This window comes from Cryptomeria japonica, chromosome 4 (assembly GCF_030272615.1).
Source record: "Cryptomeria japonica chromosome 4, Sugi_1.0, whole genome shotgun sequence".
Lineage (NCBI taxonomy): Eukaryota > Viridiplantae > Streptophyta > Pinopsida > Cupressales > Cupressaceae > Cryptomeria > Cryptomeria japonica.
The window spans coordinates 735,497,725-735,503,977 of record NC_081408.1 but is presented as its reverse complement, the minus strand read 5'-3'; positions in this window follow the sequence as shown (position 1 = coordinate 735,503,977).

The following is a 6,253-nucleotide window of genomic DNA, read 5'->3' as shown; positions in this document are numbered from 1 at the left end:
TCCCGTAGCGGCTCTCGGCTCCTCCCGCGTGCAGACTTCCGGCACGTCCCTGTCGGCCCTCGCCTCCGCAGGTCCTCTGCCTTCGGCACAGCCATGCGGACAGGACAACACGTCAGCCACGTGGACACCTCCGTACAGACACGACGATATTCCGTACGCCGAGTCAGTGAGCCACATCATCGCCCAGTCACCTTGCCACATCAGCATTCTGTACAGTACGGAACGTACAGTCAGTACACCACGTCATCTGTCTGTACGGTACGGACACCCAGTCAGCCAGGCAGCGAAGTTTTGGTGACGGTCATACGGCCGTCAAATTTAATCGAGTGTTTTGCTGACATCAGCACCACATCAGCAGGGTTTGAAATTTTTTTGACCCCCTCTCATTTGCATTTTTGATTTTGCAGTTCAACTTCAAATGGCCATAACTTGCTCATTTTTGCTCCTTTTTTGGTGCAATTTTTTTTGAAATGGGCTAGAATTTCGTGCTCTCCACAGTGGTGAAAGAATTTTTTGATTTTGATGCACGGATTTTTCAGAAAATGCAGTTTTTGGTGACTGTTCCTGAGTAATCCTAGTTTTTGCAACTTCAGAGGCTTCGTTTGGGGTCATCTGACCTCCTTTTTAGGTGCCGTTTTTTTTGAAAGTGCGTATTTTTTCATCTACTTTCACATAATGCTATCAGATTGATGTCATTATAAGTAGAAATTGTACTTTCAGATCTTGGCCATTTTTGGCTCTCTTGGTACTTGTATATTTGCTTGAATCTCAGTTAGATTCATTGCACTATTGATTGAAGTCTCTTGTATCTCATTTGGGAAGTTTTTAAATTTGCATCATAAGCCCACTTTGCCTTGTTTTGCAAGTGGCTCATTGTAATCGCACTAAGTATAAAGTGCCAAAATCATCACTTTAGGGGGGGTACTTTGATTGATTGAATTTGGGGGGTGTCTCTTGTGCTTTTGTGCTCTTGTGTTCTTTCCTTTTTGCTGCTATGGGTTCTTCTAAGTTTCCTCTCTTAACTCCACATAATTATGCTACTTGGAAAATTGATGCATGGAGTAAACTTATGGAAAAAGGACTCACTCATTACATTAATGGAACTATTGTTGCTCCAGCTGATCCTAAGGCTGATCCAGTTGGTCACTTAGATTGGCTCACTAAAAATATCATGGCAATTGGTACCTTAAGAAAGTATGTATCAAAGGATCTCATTTTTCATATTGAGAAATGTACTCTAATCAAGGATGATTGGCAAAAGTTTCAAGACTTGTATGGTCAAGTTGATGAGATTAGGGGATATCAAATTGATAGTGATCTCACCATGTTAGATCCCAAGAACTTTGATACTATACAAGATTATGTCACTAAGGCAAATGAGTTGAGGGCACAACTCAAAGATTGTGGCATTGATAAGAAGGATACTCAATTGATATTCAACTTGATAGGGAAGCTTCCACAAGAATATGCAGCATTTGTTTCTAGTTTCCAAACTCATAGGATGACAATGGGTTCAAGCTACAAAATGCCTACATTTGATGCTTTCAATGAAATGTTGATGATGGAACAAACTAAGTTGATAAGCATGGGCATTCTTAAGGCTTCTTCTAAGTCTCAAGCATTAGTGGCAAATACAGGAAACAAAGGAAATCAAGGAAAGGACAACTCAAACAAGAAGAAATGGCAATCAAAGCCTAAGGAAAAAGCATCATCTTCTCCACAACAAGGAGATTCATCTTCTTCCAAGAGAGATAATTCACCAAAGAGAGAGAGACCTACTTGTGCTTATTGTAAAAAGATTGGTCATGAGGAACATCGTTGCCATACTAAGAAGATTGATGAGCTCACACATATCATCAAAAAGCATAACATTGATTTGCCTAAAGTCTACAAGAAGGATGATTCATCAACTTCCACTTCCTCACATTCAAAAGGAAAAGGGCAAGCATTCATGGCTTCTACAAGTGGAAAGACTCACTCTTTTGGAACAAGAAAAGGAAAAGCTCTATGTGCTACAACAAATTATACTTCAAAGAGATGGCTTCTAGATTCAGGGGCTTCTCATCATATGGCATCTTCACAGTCTATGTTCTCTACATTTGAGCCTTGCACCATGCCTCAGATTTTGATGGGCAATCATACATACATGGATGTGATTGGGAAAGGATCTATTGACATTGGGGATAACTCCTTCAATGATGTGTTGTGTGTACCCCACTTGACAAACAATCTCCTTTCTATCTATCAAATCACACATGGCGCAACTAAGAAAGTTGTGGAGTTCACACCTGACTCAGTTTTTATTAGAGACATGGAGACTAGAGCTATTATTGCGACTGGGGTGGTTGATCATGCATCTCGGTTATACTCCTTTTCAGATTTTGTTGATGATGATGATTTCACATTTGATGATTCTACATATGATGATCACACTTATTATGATGGTTCAAACTTTGAGGGGAACTTTGGACACTTGAACATGGGGATTCTCACATGTGAACCCGTTCTTGAGTCTTGTATTTCATCTTCTCATATTGATATCACATCACCTATTGCACCTGATGATGCAAATAGTGCGACAGTTTTGCCTTCATGTGATTCAGTGCAGCAGGATATACATTGTCTTCCAGCTTCAGATTCATGGGATGATTACATGACAGATATTGCAGGTTTGTTTATGGAATCCTACATTGCAGATTTGGGAGACATCATTGATGACATTCATCTTCTCTTTGATGAAGATGATCCTTCTTCGATTGTTGCGAGGGCACACTCTGACCCTCTTGTTCTTTCTCTACATGATCATTCTTTTGAGGTTGACATGATTGTGGATACTTATGTACAGCAGTTGGAGGAGGTCTCTTTATTCTTTGAGGAGACACATGAGTCTTTGGACATTGTTCTACATTCATCTTCACTAGATGTTGGAGTTCCTTTTTCAGTAGTGTGGCATAGTTTACCATCTTTGGAAGGGGTATCTTTCAGCATCGACATGGGGACACGTGAGCAATTTTCAGAGATTCCTTTCATCATGAGTTTTCTTCATACATCTTCCCTTCATGATTGGGGAGACTTCTTGGATACACCTTTGGTTTTGTTTCTTCCTAAGGGGAGGAATGTTGTTCGACGTTCGTGGAGCAGTTTCTTCATACATCGAGCTTCTATCATTGGTGCAGATTCTTCATTGAGGGAGGATCACAGTTTGACTTCTCTTCTTCTCTCATATGGGGGGGACTTTTTCCTCACATGGGGTTTTGTTCCTCACATACTTCTTTGAGAGTTCTCTTGTATAGCTTTCATCTCTCTTTTGGGGGAGGGTTTTTTCCCATTGGGTTTTTCTCTCTTTCCCCACTTTGTGAGAGATTTCATTGCATTGGTTTGCATGCATTTGCATTTGTTCATGGGTACCTAACATGGCCTCGTAGCCGGGACCCATCTTGCATTGCTTAGTTGCATTGTAGACTTAATTGCATTCCCCTAAGTTGCACTTAAGGGGGGGTGTTGGTGTAAATAATTATTCATCATGGATATTATTACACTTACTTAAGTTTACTTAGGATAATGCATTTCATAGTATTTTGGATATGAGACACTTGGGTGTTTGTGTCACATTGGGATAGTGTGTGTAGGAGAAATTCCACCTCTTATGGTGTTGATCTTGTTATTACACTATCATATCCACTTATAGTGGAGTGATAATTCCACCTTCGGTGGGTGATCCACCTCATGTGGAATATTGTATTATTTCTCCTACCTACCCACACCTATTTCCTACCTACCCTTGTTTCTTATTGAGCCACATGTCATATTTGTGTGCTCATACATATCCCTAGCCTTGCCTATATAAGCAGGCTCATCTACATTGTATGTAACAACAATGATAATCCAGTTGATTGTTGATCATTTTCTATTGATGAGAATACAGTTTATTCTTGTCCCATATTATGTCTCTATCTTGTACATTTCATTGACCTCTTGATCTTGGCAAAATCCAATAGAAACTTTAAAAATGGATGAAAATGAGAAGATAAGTTCTTTCATGGATAGAGTGAATGGGATTGTCATGGGAGTCAAATGTTGCGGTGGAAATATTAATGAGGATGAGGTTAAAACAAATATTATGAGAGTTCTACCTTCGGCTTACAAAATGAAGGCTACTACAATAAATGAACTTTGAACAATGTCAAATACCCTTATTACCAGAGATACATTACTTGGGAAGTTGACTGCTTTGGAGCTCGAGGAGCTTGGAGATCAGAGTGATACTAAAACTGAGACTACATTTAGAGCATCTACCTCCGGTAAGCAGAAGATAGACTGGAAGGAGTTATATGCTAAAGATTTGGAAGACATTGAAAGAGAAGTCAAAACTTGAAGAGTTGGAAGCCCTAATTGCTAGAAGAATCCCTAAAGGACCAGTTGGAAGTAAGTATGAAGGAAAATTCCTTTTAAATGTTTTTGATGCAATAAGATTGGTCATTTTGCTTCTATATGTCCTGAAAGAGCTGCTAGGAATCAAGAACGATTTATGAGGAATTATAAACCTAATAGAGAATATCAGAGAAAACCTAGATATAGAAGGAATAAGGATAAATCATGTTACTATGATGGTGATGATGATTTTGGTATTACTGGTGATGATGATGATGATGAACCTATGAGTGGATCCGATAATGGAAGCTCCGACAAAGATTGGGTCTTTATTGCTATAAAGGATGATTCTCTGAAACATGTCATTGATACAAATCATGCTGAGGAGAAAGCCCTGGCTGCTAAAATTGAAGAGAATGATGAATGGGTTATAGACAATGGTTTCTCACATCACATGACTGGCGACAAGAGGAAGTTCGTGACTCTGCAAGAATTTGATGGTGGACTAGTCAGATTTGGAGACAACAAGGCATGTAGGATCAAAGGCAAAGGAACGATATCCTTGGATGGTAAGACTAATACTAATAATGTTTATTATGTTGAAGGTTTGAAGCATAATATTTTGAGTGTAGGTCAGATGGTGGATAGAGGATTTCATTTGCAATTCAAAGATGGAAAGTGCAAGATTATAAATAGATCTGGATTGGAAATTGTCTCTGAAATGCAAACCAAAGGAAATATCTTTCATTTGAACTCCGGTGAGAAGGCTTTCTTGATTGATCAGATTGATGAAAGTTGGTTATGGCATAAGAGAATGTGTCATGTAAATTTTGATTGCATAGTGAAGATCAATTCAACCCAGGTTGTCAAAGATTTTCCCAAGATTATCAAGCCTCATAATCTGGTGTGTAGAGAATTTATAATGGGTAAGCAAGTTAGAACTTCTTTCAGAAGCATACATGATAGATCTAACGAAATTCTTGATCTTATTCATACTGATCTACGTGGACCGGCAAGGACTAAAAGTTTTCAAGGTGATAAATATTTTATGTTGCTTATTTATGATTATTCTAGAATGATGTAGGTTGCATTTTCAGAAGCTCTTAAGAAATTCAAAAATTTTAAAGCTATGGTTGAGATAGAAATAGGATTGACGATAAAATTGTTTAAGATCGGATCAAGGTGGTGAATTTAAATCTGGTGAGTTCAACAATGTTTGTGAGAAGCACGGAATTAGAAGACATTTTTTTGCACCTAGAACTCCACAGCATAATGGAATAGTGGAAAGGAAGAACAAAACTATCTTAGATACTACAAAGTCAATGATGATGGAAGTCAAAGTGCGTGATATCTATTGGAGAAAAGTGGTCAATACTGCAGTATACACTTTCAACAGAGTACACATAAAAGGTGATACTAGTAAGACTCCTTATGAATTATGGTTTGGTCATACGCCTACTGTCAATTATTTCAAAATTTTTGGAAGTAAATGTTATATTAGAAGAGATAATGCATTAGGGAAATTTGATCCTAGATGTGATGAAGGAATATTTGTGGGTTATTCTACTAAGAGTAAAACATATAGATGTTATAACAAAAGACTGAATAGGATAATGGAAAGCATAAATGTCAAAGTGGATGAGTAAGGTAATAATCAGATCAAGTCATATGACTATGGACTGGAAGATGGGATTGTCAAATCAGAACCGGTAGTGAAAGAATCAGTTCAAAGCATTGATCGAGCTACTCTGGTAACATCAAAAAATTACACAGTGACTATTGATGAGCAGAAAGAGTTAGAAAGTCAAGATAATTCAAAGACTCCCAGGTATGTAAAGTTGAATCATTATGAAGATCAAATCATTAGAGATAAAAGGAAAGG